The sequence below is a fragment of the Euprymna scolopes genome, chromosome 28 (genome assembly GCF_053919585.1).
Source record: "Euprymna scolopes isolate OS-2025 chromosome 28, ASM5391958v1, whole genome shotgun sequence".
In the NCBI taxonomy this organism is placed as follows: domain Eukaryota; kingdom Metazoa; phylum Mollusca; class Cephalopoda; order Sepiida; family Sepiolidae; genus Euprymna; species Euprymna scolopes.
Genome location: NC_136509.1, coordinates 19149829 through 19170038, shown reverse-complemented (window position 1 = coordinate 19170038; position 20210 = coordinate 19149829). Strand labels below are relative to the sequence as shown.

Here is a 20210-nt window from a genome sequence, read left to right as displayed (position 1 = left end):
GTGATCCTATCAGAATCTGCCTCGGATGCTTACTGCAAGGAAAAGGACCGACTGTTATTTTCTCTCTCTCATCATGACGTCACAAGATCTTGTCCTCTATTAGCTATACGACACTTACGTGTTAAGAGGTCAAATAAATCAAGATGTCATCATCTGAGGAGGAGTTATCTGCTTCGTGATCAATTTTTAATTGGAGATTCAGATACCAATATTATGTGTGAAGATTGAAAGCAGGTCGTTTAGTGTGAAAATAGGATATCGCTTGGATAAGATTGACATTCGAAGCCTGGAATTTTAAGTTCTGATAATTAAATATACTGGATGAATCTGTCTAATAAGCAGTGTCATATGCAAAAACTAAGTGCTTATAGCTCGTAATAAGCACTTTTATTCTCTTGGAAGAGGGTAAAATTGCTTCCATTTCCTTGTTGTTGTGGAATTTCTGAAATATTTGAAAATTAAAGGGAATGGATTTTACTTTAACTATTAGTTTAATAAATTAGTTTAATAAAACTGCTTCTGAATTTGTGAAGCTTTTATTTGTTTTCCTCTTTTCACAGGAGGTTATACTGGGGTGTAGTACTTTTGTTTTACACAAGAATCACCACTTATCAAGGCCCGGAGGCCACCCGAGGATAAGGGTTTAATGGGTATACATTAGTCAATGTGATTATAGTGTAGTAAACATAAGTAGTGGGAATTTTGTAAATTGGATTACTTTGGGAGGACGGTTCATCAAGAACTTGTTTATGTTGGACTTGAAGACAATCAAATTTCATTCGAAATTCCGTGTAGGTTCCCATATTAAACAGAATGATTCCCTGATTAAACAACATACTCCTGAAGAATGTTATGCTAGTCTAGATAACCCAAATAATACAAAGAAAAGTATAATTATAAAATTGGATTACTTAGGAGAGACGGTTCATCAAGAACTTGTTTACGTTGGACTTGAAGACTATCAGATTGTAGTCAGCTGGAAAGCAGGTAATCGGAAGAGAGTTCCACAGACGTGCAGTTTTAAGAAAGAAGCTTTGTTCATGGAATCTGTATTTAGGTTTAGGTACAGATAAAGAGTATGGGAAATTATTGATAGTGGTTTTGGCTAGACGAGTGTTCTTCATGAAAGTTTGGCCAGGGGATACCATAGATTGAAGCTCAGACGAGCACTTGCCATGAAAATAACGATAAAGCAGAGACAGGCTCGTAACGTCTCTTCTGTAGGAAAGAGGTTGCAGGGAAGAGAAAAGGGCATCCCCCACTAAGCTACGAATCTATTTTAAATTCTGGCCCTAGTAGGGATATTTTGGATGACAATAGCATCTTTGTGTATTACCGAGAACCACACCAACATTTAATATGAATAATTTATGAAATTTATTGTTTTAGCAAAAGAAGAAAATAAAGGATATGCACATAAAAAATGGCAATAATTGAAACATTCAGAGAATATAAGGGTCACCAGGTAGTAAGTGCTAACTAAAACGTTTTGTAAATGAAGAATTAAGAAGAAAAAAAATTTTATATCTACAATTCTCAAATTCAAATAATTAAATATGTTGGATGAATTAATCGCATAAGCAATGAAATATGCGAAAACTAATGTGCTCATAGCTAAGATAAATACTTCTATTTTTTTTGGAAGAGAGTAAAATCACTTCCGTTTTTTTTTTTTTTTTTTTTTTTTTTTTTTCAGAACTTCTGAAACATTTGGAAATCAAGACGAAATGGGTTTTAAACTACTAGTTTAAAAACACTAAACCAAACTATTGGACATGATTTCATGTGGTTCAACATGAAAGTAGTCTGAGATTCGAAATGTTAACGAGTCATAAAAGTAATAAAAATACATACGGTGTTTGTTAAGATATAGTTGACAAAACCATTTTTTAAATATATTATTTAAAGCAAAAACAATACCATGTACTTAATTGTAATGTCGAAAATAGTAATATATCAAAAAATTACGAAAATTCATCAAGTAAAACAAATGCTATTGTGTTATTGTGTTTTTTTACTATAAACAATAAATATTACAGCCATTACATAAGTAAAATATTAGTTTCGGAGTTATGTCCCTCCGTGTATAGCTTCCTACTGCCTACTTTATAACGTCTAAGAAAAATGCGATTTTACCCAATTTTCCATAAAAATTACTTTTACTTAGAAATAACTTTCTATTTGATTTTTCGTAATTTTTGGATATATTACTATTTTCTGCATGACAAGTATGTAATATTATTTTTAAGCATATAAATACAGTATGAACCAAAAACAAAAATCTCGTAACATTTCTGTAATTGCTTAATCTTAAGAGAGTGAATAGATTTAAGTTATTTAAAATTAAATTTTCTAAAAAAAAAAAAAAAAAAATGAAAAAAAATCAAATGAAATAGAAGGCATTAAATACCAAAAATGAATTCCAAATTAAACAAAAAAAAAAAAAAAAAAAACCCAGGAATTTAAATTATATAAAGTAACAAAATGATTAATAATTCTATATGATTTCGATTTCAAATAAACAAGACGAATTGGAGCTAATGTCAAATAAACATATATTTGTATACGAGACTCAAGAAATAAGTTCTAAAAATATTTAATCAAAAAATAAAATCCATGAAGTGAAAAGCCGGAAATCTCTTGGATTCTTCATATATATTAAAAAGAATAATTTCGGTTTAATGTAAGGATAACATATTAAGATAATATTATCAGATTTAGATTGCCAAATGAAAAATGATGCAATATCTATTCATGATATTCATAGACCTTGTAATAAAGATGAAATAAAATAGGTAATGAGTAAAATGTTGGATATATATATGGGTTTTTCACATGGAAATCAGCCTGATATTTTTTTTATCTTTTGTCATCTAATTTGCATATGTGTTTATGTTGTGGTTTCATTACTCAGACTTAGAAACTCCCGCATCTTGCAATACATGAGGCAGTCAAAGTATACTGTCATTTTCTGATCCAAAGCAAAATCCATAGCATCGATCCAGATAAATTTCCCCCACTCTTTATCTGTGCCTAAATCAAAACGTGGACTCCCTGAGTGGCTTCCGGGCCTTGATAAGTGGTGACCACTGTGTAAAAAAAAAAAAAAAAAAAGAAAAAAAGAAAAGAAAAAAAAAAGAAGTTTCTTTCCGTTTCAATTAAATCTCTCGATTGTATGCTTCAAGTTCATTTTTGGTTTTCTTTTTCCATCAGGGATCTATTGGGGCATTTAGTTAACAATTCTTTCTGGGGTCAATATTGGGATATATCTGAGCCAGCCTAGACATCGTTTGCAGATTATTAACGATACTACCTTTTGTTTTGTGGAGTCTCCTACTTTTTCATTAGTAATTCGATCGTTCTATTTGATCTCTACATTTTTTGTAAGGCACTTGGAATCAAACGCATCAAATTTCCTTTCTTGGCTGATTTTAAGATGTCAAATTTCACTTCCATGTGGACAAGATGTTGCTGTTATGAAATATTAATTTAGATCTGAGAGTGTTTTTTTTTTCTCACGAACTTGCTGAGGCCTTACCTATCCTGCGCTGCAACTCCTAATCTATACTGTGTTTCTTGTTTATGAAGTTCTCTAAGTATATGAAATTGTCAACTATAGCTATTTTTCTTTTTCTTTTTTTATTCTTTATAACTAAAATTCACCCCAAACAAGGCACAGTGCCAAATATAAGGGGCTACTATTAGGGATCAAATCTGCAAAGACACTATGTAGAGATTTGAGCAGCAAGATGTTTGTTCATATTACTCTTGAACTTCTGCAAAGTCTAGTAGCTTCAAGGAAGCAACTAATAGAATAGAAGGCCCTCTGGCATCTAGGGATCTCTGCAGTGAAGGGATGGAATTTTGCTGCTTGGCAAATTAGTCAGGGGTATTTACGTCAGAGAGGTATAAGTTCAAGCTCATCGGAGCATATTCTAAACAGTTGGTTAGTTGTTTTACAGCATAACCTTTTTCAGGTTATTTAATCCCGAATCTAGTTATTTTGAGGAACGATTTTTAATGGAGTATATATTTTTTTTTTTTTAAGTCAGATTCTATTTACCCCATAGTTGGGACCCTAACAAGTACTACCACTCCGGGTCAGAGTGGACCTAGGAGCAATGGCAAAGGGTGGCTCCACACTCCTGAAGGCCTGCAAGCTGGGGCCTCACCATCGGATATAGTTTTAGGTCATATCCAAACAGGTTCACGGATGCAACATATTAGCGATGAGACAGAAGTTGATGTTTGGTTGATAGTACAAGACTTATTTGGTTGATATAAATGTTTGTACGTGGCTGATGTGTCCCAGAAAGCATATTTCAAGTTTTTGTAGCATAGATATTGCGGCTGCAGACATTTACGAACTTTTATATTTTAAACCATTTTTTTATAGACAAGGCATGAAGCCATTTGATGTATGAATTTAAAATGAATGGAAGATGATTAAGTTGCATAATCATTCTCCGGTTTCAGACGGTATCTCAATCCTGACGTAATCCTCTACGTATATAAGAAACAAATATCTCCTAATATAACACGATAAGCTGGTCACTAGTGTGGGACTGACCCACGTGTACACTAAATGTGTTAGAAACGGTCCCATGATGATGTGACGATGGGCCAGTGGTTAGGGTCTGAGTATCAAGCGGAAAATCATATCTAAGATGTTGGATGTGGCTGTGTGGCTCCTTCATTCTCTCAAGATGTCCTCACTTTGGTGGCGTTCGGGTTGGGACCTTCTTCGTCTTCAGGCCCGCTTCGTTCGACTTAAGGCAGACATTCAATACAAGCGCAACAACGCACAACACAATATATAAGATCTTAACTATTTTATTTTATGAAATGTATACAATATATATATTTTATTTTATGAAATGTATACAATATATATATTACAATATAAACATGCAATTTACAGATCATACAATTGATTTTTAACATTACTTCTTAAAAACTAACTAAGCTTAACTAACACACACACACACACACACAGAGTTTCTTTTATATATAAGTAGAAATAAGTATTAAAATTTGATACATTCCGGTCATCATTCTCAATCATTTTATAATATTCTTCGTCATTTAACTGACAAGCTCACCATCTCTTAATATTTATCCTCGGGTAGTTTTGATAAAGGTTTAATCCTTGGCATAAACTTATGAGAAATTCATTTTTATTTTACAGTCATTAATAGTTTTAAAAGTCTTGTGTATTTTTTTTAAAAAATTTTCGTCAAAGAAAAAAAAAAAAAAAAAACGCAGACCAATTTATGTTAATCATAAATAGCAAAGAAAAACAATCAATCATATCGTTGTATGAAATCAATATATTGCCTTTCAACAAAGGCTGCACAATTATTGGTGCAATAATCTATTAATCATGACAGGGTGCCAAACAAGTACTTCAAGTTGACCTTTCCTATCGAGCCAGCGTGGCCGCTTCTGAAACAATTGTTTAAACCAGTTTAACCTTTGACAAAACCACTTTCAACAAACTCGTTCAGCATCCGAGACAAATAAATAGAATTTCCCCTCGAGGACTGCACAGAAAATAGACAGAAGTTGTGTCATGTAGTTCTCGTGGATGCTGAACTACAAATAAGCTGAACTGAATTAATAATTATAAATTTATTTTGTATATCCAGCTGTCCTGTTTTTCAGTCCTTGAAACAGCTACATGGTAAACAGCTGACGATACTCATATTTTATTCAACAATTTAAGTTAAAGTTTGTGTTTTATTTTTTTTTTTAATTTTAGCTGTAATATACAATGTGCCTTAAATAATTTTCCAGACTTTTTTTTTTGCATGAGCACTTTTATTGATAGTACACACATGAAATTCTGGTCACTTTCAGAGTAATCTCCTCCGGCTGCAATGCACTTGTAATACTGTTCCAACAACTTATGGAAGTCCTCTTCTGTGAGCATGTCAATGATCCTCATCACAGCCTCTTTCATCTCAATTGTCTCGTAATGACAGCCTCTAAGGTTTTCCTTGAGCTTAGGGAATAACCAAAAGCCACAGAAAGCAAGGTCTGGACTGTAGGCAGGGTGATGAACTGTCTTGATGCCCATCTTGATCAAATGAACAGTTAACAGCAGGAATTGGAATACACCCTACTAAAGCCTAATTGTCACAGCTGGTGAATTTCAAAAATGCAATCTGGACATGAGGGCACTTTAGAAGAATGATATGCAATAAAATTCTGTTTCAACCTTGCAAAAAATGCCACAGAAATGTATAGAATGCTTTAGACTGCTTTTGGACCATCTTGCATGAATTGAGCATCAATTTTTGAGTGGCATAAGAGATTCAAGGAAGGCAGGGTGTCTGTGAGGGATGATAAGAGATGTGGGAGGAGTAAGAAAGAACACCAGAGTTGATTGGCCAAATAAAGAATTTCATGGATAAGGACCGTCGTGTGTCTATAGAGACAATAAGTGCACAGTTTGATGTCAGTGTAGGAACTGTACACACAATTATCTACGAGGAACGAAAATACAGATTTGCACAAAGTTTGTAGTAAGAGTACTCAGAAAAAGTCAAACTATTTGACCAAGATGGGCATCACAACAGTTCCTCACTCTCCCTATAGTCCAAACCTTGCTCCCTGTGACTAGTGGTTATTCCCTAAGCTCAAGGGAAATCTTAGAGGCTGTCATTATGAGACAATTGAAGAGATGAAAGAGTCTATGACAAGGGTCATTGACACGCTCACACAAGAGGACATATGAGGCCTTCCATAAGTTGTTGGAATGGTACAAATTCATTGCAGCCGGAGGAGATTACTTCGAACGTGACTAGGGTTTCATGTGTGTACTATCATTAAAAGGGCTCATATGAAAAAAGTATGGAAACTTATTGAAGGCACCTCGTATATCTTAAATGAAAAAAATGAGGAATAAAAGTTACAAACAACTTTATTAAATCACTAGGATTTCAGCCCGGCGTTGCCCAGGTGTCTGGAGGTGTATGCTGAGCAAAAAAAAAAAAAAAAAAACCGGTCAATTTTTTTTAACTTTGACCCCTATTATAACTCCTTAACATTTATTGTTTTGGGCTCAAATCAAGTTATTAAGTTAGATCCATGTCCAAGGAACCTATATCTAAAATTTCAAGTGTTTATACCCAAAATTGTCGGAGGAGTTTGGTAGAGTTGTCAAAGGTCAAATCGTTGAACTTTGACCCCTTAACAGCCAAACTTCTGGACGAAAATGGATTACAAAGATTTCCCCAAATCTCGGTACCCTGCATATATAAATTTCGAGTCTGTAGACTTAAAATTGATAGAGTTATTGCATTGGGAAATGTACACGGGCACACAGACAGACAGCTACACACGCAGACATGTTCTCTTTTATAGATATATACATTATCTGTGTCTATTCTTCATTATTATCTAATTCTAACTTCTAAAGCAATGATTCTGATTCTGACCCCATCTTCTTGTATATGTAAAGAGTGTTGTTTCTCTTTTTCAGAGGTGTTCAACCTTAGATAAAAATAAATCAATGAAAAATATTTTTATTATGCAAATATTTGGCATTCATAATTTAAATACAACTTTGGGCATATGGTCCCCGCTGTTCATGTTTATATGGCATAATTTTCACAACTCTACGCATTAAATTATGCTGTATTTCGGCAATAACATATCAAATTTTGCCTTCTAAATGTTCTATTGTGCCTGATTTATCAGCGTAGACATGGGACTTACGAAATTCTCAAAGGAAATGATCTAACGGGAATAAATTGCATAATCAAGTTGTGTTGGAAATATTCTTAAGATTTTTTAGGGCAATTTGCATAAATGACTGTATACCCACTATTACTTGAGGAGAGGTTATATATAAATACAAAAAAAAAAAAAGAAAAGAATCTTCGACGAGAGGAGCTCAAAAAAGAATTTACTGAAAGGAATGAAAACTCTTTCCCCCTTACCTCTGCTACCTAATTTGCTTCAACAAAGAACGTTCTCCAGAACAATCGTTTTGAAAAGAATCGAACTTCAAATTGACACGAGTATTACTTTTCATTGTATTTGTTATTATAATTGAATACTAGCGGGACCTGTGGAATTTCCACAGGGACTAATTCATATGTAATATATTGATGTTGGCATTATCTAGATGTTCAGTGTAAATGGAGACGCTCTGATATTCTTGTGCCTATTTACTATGCCTCCCCACGGGACAGAGTTAGACACCAGGGTCGTTTTTTAACGTGGAGAAATGGTACAAAAATAAAAATTGTCTCAGTCGTGAAGGATTTCTCCTCCACCGAAAGAGAACAAGAAATAGAAGTGCAGCATCTGAAGAACAGATACTACACTTTGATCTTGTCCCGAAGGCCAAAAAACTGCAAAAGTATTCATCTAAGCTAGCACGAACGCCCGGCAAAGCCCGGTCGTAAAGTACGCTTAAATATGATATTTTAATTCTTGCAGATTTCGTATATATTATTATAGAGTTAATGTTCTATCGATGTTTATATGTTATGAAGTTGCGATTTCAAAAATAAAAAAATATATCCGTATGACTTGGGTGCATTAGCTTAAATTTGAAACCGTAATAAAGACTTTTGAAAGATATATATATATATATATATATATATATATTATATTTATTATATATATATATAACTTGAGTTCCTTCAGCCATAATCGAAACCAAAACTTATGAAGAATTATTGATAAAATTATTTATAAAAACTAGATGATTTAAGTGCCATCAGCTATAGTCGAAATCGAAACCAAAACTTATGAAAAATTCTTGGTAAAATTATTTATGACAAGAAATAGAACATAGCGATTAAATGACCCGGATGTAAGCCTGGCACACAAAAGAACACACACGCTGTTGTAATAATATATAGATGAATATAATTTGTTTTGGAGTGCAATAACTTGTTGTTTTTTCAACGGAAGGTTGTTCTGCTACAAAAGATTGTTTTTTTTTATAAACAAAAATAAAAAGGTGTCAGGCATAATTAACCCTAGGAAATTTCTAACAGTTTACCAATTGACAATTCCATTCTGTGAAATTATTCATTCATCAAATGTTTCTATCAGTAAACTGATCGTATCGCACGATGTGTGGCATGTTGCCCCGTCTTACAGAAACTACATGATGGATTGCTAAACCAGGATGAACTCAAAATAACCGATAGTTGCCAACTGTGTAATTAAAGGAAATAATGTTAATAATTTAAAGTTTGGCACCTCTAAAATAAAAACACTCAATACATATTTCTCTACTGAACTTCTAAAATCTTCAATTTTAAAATAATGAAAAAAAAAAAATTATTCTTGTCATCATCTGACTCCTAAAGCGATGAATTAGCTCTGATTTTGATTCTGACTCTATATTCCTACATATGTACTTACTAGCGAGAGGGGGGGGGGGCTCCCAGCTTTGCCCAGTCATAAAATACGCTTAAATATGATATTTTAATTTGTCCAGATTTCGTATATATTATTATTATCGTGATTTAAAAGTTAAAAAAAAAACATATCTTAGTGCCATCAACTAGAATCAAAACCGAAAACAAAACTGTAACATTCAAAGCTGGTGACGTTACCACTGTACCAACGTGACACACATATGAGCTGATTAAAAATAAACTAAGATGAATGTACAAAATGTATAACGGTTTTTTCAATTTTGATTCCTTAAAAACTATTTTAACCAGCTAAAGACCCATAAAAGAACGGTTCATATTCCAATCATTTGAGGCCCCTAGCGTCGTTCTGCGACTTTTTGTTTTGGAAGAGATAGAGTTTGAAAATATGGAGACAGACAGACAGACATAGTGAGTTTTATAAATTAGATTTCTCTAACCTTAATTTTGACTCTGACGCTATTCCCCCCCCCGTATATGTACTTATTTCTCTACCCCTAACCCCCTCTTCCTTTTTCATAATTCTATTTTGACTCATTTTGATTAACGTTTGACACGATGCACTTATCTTGTCATCTGTTCCAAGATGTACGTTCATTTAATCTGCGTTCGACATCTCCGTTTACTCTTGCAATTTCTTCAACTCTTCGCATTTCCTTTGCCGATTGCTTCACATAAGGAAATGATTATCCACAGCATTGCCGTAGCTGTGAGAAAACCCCCCTGTCATCTAAAACACCTTCGGATGAAGCGTTAGGAAGTGGTCAGTCAGTAATTTAATTTAAGATTCACTGTCACTTTCATCGTTTTACATGATCTTTATTTCGGTTCATATGAGGAGCATTCTCACATCGTTGAGAGACCGATTTTTGTTGAACCCCCCACCCTGCCCTTTATTTTTATTTGTCAGTCACCCTTTTCAAGTTTTTTTTGTTGGTCGGTTACCCTTTTAAATTTTTTTGGTTGGTTAGTCAACCTTTTTTCTTGTCGGTCAGTCACCTTTTTTGTTATTGTTGTTGATCATTCACCTTTTTTTTTATATTTCGGTCAGTCACCTTTTTTTTTTATTTCGGTCAGTCACCTTTTTTTATATTTCGGTCAGTCACCTTTTTTTATATTTCGGTCAGTCACCTTTTTTTATATTTCGGTCAGTCACCTTTTTTTATGTTTCGGTCAGTCACCTTTTTTTATGTTTCGGTCAGTCACCTTTTTTGATGTTTCGGTCAGTCACCTTTTTTGATGTTTCGGTCAGTCATCCTTTTTTTATGTTTCGGTCAGTCATCCTTTTTTTATGTTTCGGTCAGTCATCCTTTTTTTATGTTTCGGTCAGTCACCTTTTTTATGTTTCGGTCAGTCACCTTTTTTTATGTTTCGGTCAGTCACCTTTTTTATGTTTCGGTCAGTCACCTTTTTTGATGTTTCGGTCAGTCACCTTTTTTGATGTTTCGGTCGGTCACCTTTTTTGATGTTTCGGTCGGTCACCTTTTTTGATGTTTCGGTCGGTCACCTTTTTTGATGTTTCGGTCAGTCACCTTTTTTGATGTTTCGGTCAGTCACCTTTTTTGATGTTTCGGTCAGTCACCTTTTTTGATGTTTCGGTCAGTCACCTTTTTTGATGTTTCGGTCAGTCACCTTTTTTGATGTTTTGGTCAGTCATCCTTTTTTTATGTTTTGGTCAGTCATCCTTTTTTTATGTTTTGGTCAGTCATCCTTTTTTTATGTTTTGGTCAGTCATCCTTCTTTTATGTTTTGGTCAGTCATCCTTCTTTTATGTTTTGGTCAGTCATCCTTCTTTTATGTTTTGGTCAGTCATCCTTCTTTTATGTTTCGGTCAGTCACCCTTTTCTATTTGTTGGTCAGACATTATGTTCTTTGTTTGTCAGTCCCCCTTTTCTTAGTGGTCAGTTATCTTTACATTTTTTTATATTTGGATCGGTCACTTTTTCATTTTATTTTATCCTTTTTTTTGTCTTTTTTTTCATCACCGATTTTTGTTTTTGTTGGTTAGTCACCATTTTTATTACCCTTTGTTCTGTTGATGGTCAGTCTCCCTTTTTTGTTGTTGGTTAGTCACACTTTTTTTTCGTCACACGTTTTTGTTAATTTCAGTGTTATGTGGCAGTAGTTTTAGAGTTTATCGGTTAAATATTTACACACAGACAGACACACATACATACATCTACTGTTTAATTTATATAGATTCATTATGTACATGTATTCGCTGTATACCAACTTTTAGAAACTGTTCATTAATGCTATCTTTTTGTTACCAAGTTATTTAGTTTGATTTCTCTAACCATATCATAAGATAGAATGTTAACTTTTTTCATAGACTAACTTGTATCTTTATTAAATTTAATTTTATCTTTTATGCCCTAAATTTTACGTTGTAATAACATGCATTTCTACCGAAGATTTTTTTTTTAAGATAATTTGGAAATTGTTCTGTATAATTCATATTTACTGTACACTAAATATAGATTTATTATTATCCAAACTTTCAGAGGTCAAATGTGAGTTGAAAACAATATGAATTTTTTCCGTGAAACTATTTCTTACACACGTTTCATTATTTTTCATTTGAAGATAATTTGGAAATTGTTCTGTATAATTTATATTTACTGTACACTAAATATAGATTTATTATTATCCAAACTTTCAGAGGTCAAATGTGAGTTGAAAACAATATGAATTTTTTCCGTGAAACTATTTCTTACACACGTTTCATTATTTTTCATTTGAAGATAATTTGGAAATTGTTCTGTATAATTTATATTTACTGTACACTAAATATAGATTTATTATTATCCAAACTTTCAGAGGTCAAATGTGAGTTGAAAACAATATGAATTTTTTCCGTGAAACTATTTCTTACACACGTTTCATTATTTTTCATTTGAAGATAATTTGGAAATTGTTCTGTATAATTTATATTTACTGTACACTAAATATAGATTTATTATTATCCAAACTTTCAGAGGTCAAATGTGAGTTGAAAACAATATGAATTTTTTCCGTGAAACTATTTCTTACACACGTTTCATTATTTTTCATTTGAAGATAATTTGGAAATTGTTCTGTATAATTTATATTTACCGTACACCAAATATAGATTTATTATTATCCAAACTTTCAGAGGTCAAATGTGAGTTGAAAACAATATGAATTTTTTCCGTGAAACTATTTCTTACACACGTTTCATTATTTTTCATTTGAAGATAATTTGGAAATTGTTCTGGATAATTTATATTTACTGTACACCGAATACAGATTTATGATTATCAAGACTTTCAATGGCAAATTTTGGTTAAAAACAATATGAATTGTTTTCCCCTGAAACTGTTTCTTACACACGTTTCATTATTTTTCATTTGAAGATAATTTGGAAATTGTTCTGGATAATTTATATTTACTGTACACCGAATACAGATTTATGATTATCAAGACTTTCAATGGCAAATTTTGGTTAAAAACAATATGAATTGTTTTCCCCTGAAACTGTTTCTTACACACGTTTCATTATTATTTCTCTTTCAAATGTTGACATTTGTTTTTAATTGCCAACAATTAAAAGAATAAAAGTAAACAAATGGCTAAACATTTTATTGACGGTCGTTGACTAAAACTGGCAGCCATTTTTTTTTTGTTTCTTTTTGTATTTCAATTTTTTATTTTGTTTTCAATTTTTCTTCCTTTTTTTGTTCTTTTTATTTATTTTTTTATTTTTTTCGGTGCGCAAACAAATCTGCGGCTTCATTTTTCTCCAAGAAAACCTTGCTTAATTGTTTTTCCATTTTCCATCTGACATTTTGAAAATCCATGTTCTGACAACGGTTCTTGATGGCATGCAAATCACCTTAAATATTGTTTACCCCTTGTGCCACAAAATATGTCGGCCCAGCATGTGGCAAGGGAATGTTTGGATCAGTGTTCAACTCTCACATTAAATAGCTTAACATCGTCGGTCTTGATTTTTTTTTTGTTCTATTTTTTTTTATTTATGAGAAATGTTAATTTCATTCCATCATATCTTTCCTATTTTGCAACAAGAAAATATTCTTATCTCCAAACTTGTATTGCTCTCTCTTATATATATACTAGCCTGGTTGCCCGGCTGTTTGGAGGGGTGTGTTGAGCAAAAAAAAAAAAAAAAGGTAATAGGCAGGCAGACTCGAACCCATACTGCAAAGGAGGAAAATAACATGATAAAAAAAAAGTGACGTCTTTGCCATTGCATCCATCGCTAAACCAGAAGTTGCGAAGGTTTAAATAAGGGCTAGTTAATCGAAAAATCGGTGAAAAAAAAGCGCCCATCCCCCTCCTTGTAGAAAAGTGCCAAGTTGAGAGTGAAGGAATTAATGTTTTTAGCCAATTTTTCGATATTTGTCGTCCGAAGGGTCCAGCTTCAAAACAATACCGATCTCATGAAAATCCATCGCCTGTCGAAAGTTTTAGGCAGACATACAAAATACATGCATACATACATTTAAACAGACAAGTGAGATTTATATTATACTAGCAGGGGTACCCGGCGTTGCCCGGGTGTTTGGAAGTGTGTGTGCTGTTAAATAAAAAAGAAACCGGGGGGGGGGTAAAAGTCGGTAGGATCGAACCCGAAGCCCTGATAAAATCGGCCAGCCAGAATGAGTTACTGAAAGATGTTTGAATTTATTTAAGAAAGAACCAAACTGCCAGGTGCGCGCACGGAAGTCATAGAGCGTTACGACGACGACGTAAGCAATAGCTATTCAGCAAATAAGGTCAATGACCAGGTTTGTTTGTCATAAGTGAAGTAAAAAAAAGAAAACATAAAAATGAACGTTAAAATTTAAGCAGTGGGGGGGTAATAAAAACCTCGAAAAAAAACACAAAAAAAAACTAACGTAAGGCAAACGAACAATGTTAAATGTGTGGTGGGGGTAGATAAGCGAAGTAAAAGAAAAAACAGAAAAACGAACGTTACGTGAAAAATGCCTTAAATAACACTGGTTCAATATTTAAATTTAAAAAATCGAAAAAAAAAACATATCACACCACGATTCGAACCCCAAATGTTTAGATAACGAACCAACGCGCTAACCAACTGAGCTAACGCAACGTACATGAAATTTAGTCAGTTCTTCAAGTATTTAAAGCAAATCAGGTCATGACGTCATTTGATTCATGCGTAGAACCAGTTGTCGTGACGAGAGGACCGTTTTTGTTGACCCCCACCCCCTGTCGAAAATTGTCGATTTTGGGGTGAAAAAATGAACGTTTTTGGCCAATTTTTCGATATTTTTCAGGTAAAGGATGGGGCTTCAATAGGACACCGAGTTTGTGAATTTTCGTCGTGTCTGTCAAAAGTTTTTAGTGGACACACAAACACACTTACAAAACTACATACACACATTTTCGCTCTTATATATATAGACTAGCGAGGGTACCCGGTGTTGCCCGGGTGTTTAGAGGTGTGCATGTTGGGCAGGGGGGTGGGATCAAAACTAAAGAATAAGCGAAGTAAGAACCCTGTTTAAATATTAAAAAAAAACAATGTTAAAACTTTTAAAAAATCGTTGCCCGGGTGTTTGTGTTGGGTGGCGGGGGGACTTTAAAAAAAACAGTTTTGGCAAGTAGTTAGGATCGAACCCGAAGCTTTGAGGCGAAGGTGGAAAATAAAGTGTGCAAAAAACCTGACATATTACCTGCTCGGCCAACAAAGAGCAACTGAAACACGTTTGAATTTATTTATGAATTAAAAACAGAATTAACACGTGCCCGCAATAAAAGTTAACTCTGCTAATTGACCTCACTAATGAGGTCAAATAGAAGTAGAGGAGTTAACTTTTACTGTGGGGCAGCTTTTGGATTTGTTGACCCAACTTTGGCTGGTTGTTTCCCCAAGATGTTGGGGGGGGGGGACCAGCTCCCCATAAAAAGGAGATTATCCAGATTGAATAGCAATTGTCTGATATAAGGAGTTTGCCCCCACATTGATCAAAGCAGATTGCTACTGGACCTTCACCCCGTGCGATTGCCGGGAACAATTCTTAGCATTGAATTAGTTTCGGTTTTATACAAGAAAGTTGAACGAACACAAGAATGGCTGAAATAGCAAGAATTTTGTAAAAATCAACGTAAATAAATCTAGACGTAGATATTATTATCTAGGGGATATATAAACACTTTTAAGCGATAGTAACGACCCCGGGACCGTCGTTGAAAAAAGCCTTTTCGAGACATACAAAAATGTGCGTGCCGTATTTGCTTTTTATATATATTCAGAAGATATATATATATTTGTGTTGGGACAATTAATCGGAATCGGGTATCAGTAAAAATCAAAACTTTTAGGTGTGAAATCGGAAAACTTTGTACCTATTTTCCGATGCCAAAAATGATTCTTGATCTTTTTTATATTTGATCTTATTAAAATCAAAATCTTCCACTGCTACTAGTAATATAATAAAATAAATATTTATTGATTTTAACTAAAATCTACAGATTACCCCTATAAATACTACATGAATTACTAAAATGATGTTAGTAACAGTTAGTTACACTAATTCCTTCTTTAAAAAAAATGAATTTTGTCTTTTTTTTTTTTTTTTTGGTGGTGGTGGTGAGGGATTCCATTTACACAAACTGAGTCACAGCAACGTCTGGCCGCGTACGGCTAGTAGTATAAGGTTTATTTAGAAATTCATGGGGAAAGGGTCTTTTTCAAAAACTATTTCGTACTTTCACCTAAGAATTTTCTAGAAGTATAAGCCATGTTTAGTTTCAGATGGTTCGTTGTTCTAAACAAATCTTGAGAGGTGACTGGTTTGCAGTTGACAGAACAGATTCCGATGGTTCGTTGTTACACACAAGTCCTGAGAGTTGACTTGTTTGCAGTAGACAGTTCCACAGAGCAAAATATTCTTACCGTGTTGAGATGGAAAAAAAAAACATGTGAAATTGCTCCAGAAAAGGTTTAATATTTATGAAGCAATTCTGGTTTCTGATTGGTTGGTAGCAGAATGTGAATTAATTCGATTCGTCAGTTCCTGGCAGCATCGTTTATAAATAGAATCGTCCAACTGTGTGGGATCATACCCCATTATAAGTCCAAAATATTGCAACAAATTTAATAAACACAAGAAACTATATATATATATATATATATATATATATATACATATATATATATATATATATTAGTAATGGGATGATTCCGATATTTTTCTCAATTCCAATACAATTACCAATTCTGTACAAAAATCCTCGATTCCGATTCGATTACCGATTCTGATTTTGATTTCCTTTTACACCTGAAAGTATCCTGTACCTCTATAAGGCCACCATTCGCCCATGTATGGAGTACTGTTGTCACATTTGGGCTGGTGCATCTGCTGCTTGTTTCTCACTCCTGGACAGGGTTCAAAAGAGAGTCGCCAACCTGATAAGTCCTAAATTGTCATCTAGGCTTCATCCTCTCTCTCATTGATGAAATTTATAAAATATATATATTATCTATTTTATAAATTACTATATATATATATATATATATATATATATATATATATATATATATATATATATATATATATCCTTTTCTTCTTCTTTGATAATAAAGTTGTAGACTGATTAGCCTTATTTCCAAAATCAGGAAATTAAACATGGTGCTAGGAAAACATAAGATGACAAACGAAATTCTTATTTCTATGTTTTTATTTTTTAATGAAGCCTAAAGGCAAATTATTCATGATAGTTTTCTTTTTCTGTTTTCATGTTTATGTCGATATTTTCTTTGAAAGTTGTTTGAAACGGCTGAGAAAATGACATCTATTTCGGTGAGAAAGTTTTTAAGAAGATTTTTGAAAAAAAATATATAAATAATATTTGTACTTATAAAACAGAATTTGAAAGAAGTAAACAACATTGATTTATTGAATTGTGTAAATAATAATTTATAGTCTGTTAGTTTTAATGCAGCCAATCCTTTTCATTTTAAGATGAATTATGTAAGTTATACGCAAGTTAATACATTACATGCATACACATATACACACCTTTAAATCCTACTTACTAGACACTGCCCTCTAGTATCTAAGGTTTCTTTCTACGGGAGATTTTTCAGGGAAATTTGGCATCAGGATACTTCCTCCTACAAGTAAGCCCTGGCCAAATATTCTAAAGACCATAGTATTTTAAGCCTGAATAAGATCCCTTCGGTTTGGCTACACACTGCCTTAGGCCAGTAATGATAACCTGTTCTTAGTGACGTGGCCTCTAATAACAGCATTAGCTTGATACTCTAGCAAATATTAAATTCTTTTGCTGGAATTTAAAACAATATTCTCTTAAGTCTTTTATGCTTCAGTTTTGAATAACATTATCTTTGGTTTTCTACACACATGGTTAAAATCACTTGTTATTAGTTTGTCACGGTCAAATTCTCAGTGGTTTGCCACATGTAAGTTTCAAATTGCGTTGTCATTGGTTTGTCACACACAAGTTTGAAATCACATTATCATTGGTTTGTCACAGATAAGTTTGAAATCGCATTGTCATCGGTTTGTCACAGATAAGTTTGAAATCGCATTGTCATTGGTTTGTCACAGATAAGTTTCAAATCGCATTGTCATTGGTTTGTCACAGATAAGTTTCAAATCGCATTGTCATTGGTTTGTCACAGATAAGTTTCAAATCGCATTGTCATTGGTGTGTCACAGATAAGTTTCAAATCGCATTGTCATTGGTTTGTCACAAATAAGTTTCAAATCGCATTGTAATTGGTTTGTCACAGATAAGTTTCAAATCGAATTGTCATTGGTTTGTCACAGATAAGTTTCAAATCGCATTGTCATTCATTTGTCACAAATAAGTTTCAAATCGCATTGTCATTCATTTGTCACAGATAAGTTTCAAATCGCATTGTCATTCATTTGTCACAGATAAGTTTCAAATCGCATTGTCATTCATTTGTCACAGATAAGTTTCAAATCGCATTGTCATTGGTTTGTCACAAATAAGTTTCAAATCGCATTGTCATTCATTTGTCACAGATAAGTTTCAAATCGCATTGTCATTCATTTGTCACAGATAAGTTTCAAATCGCATTGTCATTGGTTTGTCACAAATAAGTTTCAAATCGCATTGTCATTCATTTGTCACAGATAAGTTTCAAATCGCAGTGTCATTCATTTGTCACAGATAAGTTTTAAATCGCAGTGTCATTGGTTTGTAACAGATAAGTTTCAAATCGCATTGTCATTAGTTTGTCACAGATAAGTTTCAAATCGCAGTGTCATTGGTTTGTCACAGATAAGTTTCAAATCGCATTGTCATTCATTTGTAACAGATAAGTTTCAAATCGCAGTGTCATTGGTTTGTCACAGATAAGTTTCAAATCGCATTGTCATTCATTTGTCACAGATAAGTTTCAATTCGCAGTGTCATTGGTTTGTCACAGATAAGTTTCAAATCGCAGTGTCATTGGTTTGTCACAGATAAGTTTCAAATCGCATTGTCATTTATTTGTCACAGATAAGTTTCAAATCGCAGTGTCATTGGTTTGTCACAGATAAGTTTCAAATCGCATTGTAATTAGTTTGTCACAGATAAGTTTCAAATCGCAGTGTCATTGGTTTGTCACAGCTAAGTTTGAAATCGCATTGTCATTAGTTTGTCACAGATAAGTTTCAAATCGCAGTGTCATTTATTTGTCACAGATAAGTTTCAAATCGCATTGTCATCGGTTTGTCACAGATAAGTTTGAAATCGCATTGTCATCGGTTTGTCACAGATAAGTTTGAAATCGCATTGTCATCGGTTTGTCACAGATAAGTTTGAAATCGCATTGTCATTTATTTGTCACAGATAAGTTTCAAATCGCAGTGTCATTGGTTTGTCACAGATAAGTTTCAAATCGCATTGTCATTAGTTTGTCGCAGATAAGTTTCAAATCGCATTGTCATCTATTTGTCACAGATAAGTTTCAAATCGCAGTGTCATTAGTTTGTCACAGATAAGTTTCAAATCGCAGTGTCATTGGTTTGTCACAGATAAGTTTCAAATCGCATTGTCATTCATTTGTCACAGATAAGTTTCAAATCGCATTGTCATTGGTTTGTCACAGATAAGTTTCAAATCGCATTGTCATTGGTTTGTCACAGATAAGTTTCAAATCGCATTGTCATTGGTTTGTCACAGATAAGTTTCAAATCGCACTGTCATTCATTTGTCACAGATAAGTTTCAAATCGCAGTGTCATTCATTTGTCACAGATAAGTTTCAAATCGCACTGTCATTCATTTGTCACAAATCTTTTTTGAATAACATTGCCTTTCGTCTGTTTAGTCTGTTATGCTTAAGTATGCAATACCGTTTTCTTTTTTCTGTCACACTTGAGTTTGAAATAGTTTATTTTTAAATATGACTGTTCACCGGAAGAAGCCACTCTTTCAGTTGTCATGCAAGTCTTAAAAAATATTGTGCAAATTAGATGGACACCTTAAATATACATTTTTTGTTTTTCTATATCATTTTACGTGCAAAGGACATTATTTCTGGTTTTGTTTTTTCTTTTTAATTTTTGCAAAGTATGTCATTTGTGATTTTTCATTTTTTTATTTTTGTTTCCTTTTCTACCTTTTTTTTCATTTTGTTTTCTACCTGCCTTTTCTATTTAATTTCATCCTTTTCTCCTCGCTTATGGTTGCTATTTCTGTCTAACTCAATTTACCTGTTCTTCTGCCATTCCTGCAAATAGTAAATGCCTGCTAGGCCTTTATTAGGACATGTTATTTTTAGTACGGTACTCATGTTTACCGTACATCCCTC

At 33.3% G+C, this 20210-nt stretch overlaps 1 protein-coding gene across 1 annotated transcript in view; it reads left to right on the top strand.

Moving 5' to 3' along the window:
* Positions 1 to 20210, top strand: part of LOC145249496 (putative ATP-dependent RNA helicase DDX49) — a 619310-nt gene that overhangs the window by 253061 nt on the left and 346039 nt on the right. The window lies entirely within an intron of this gene.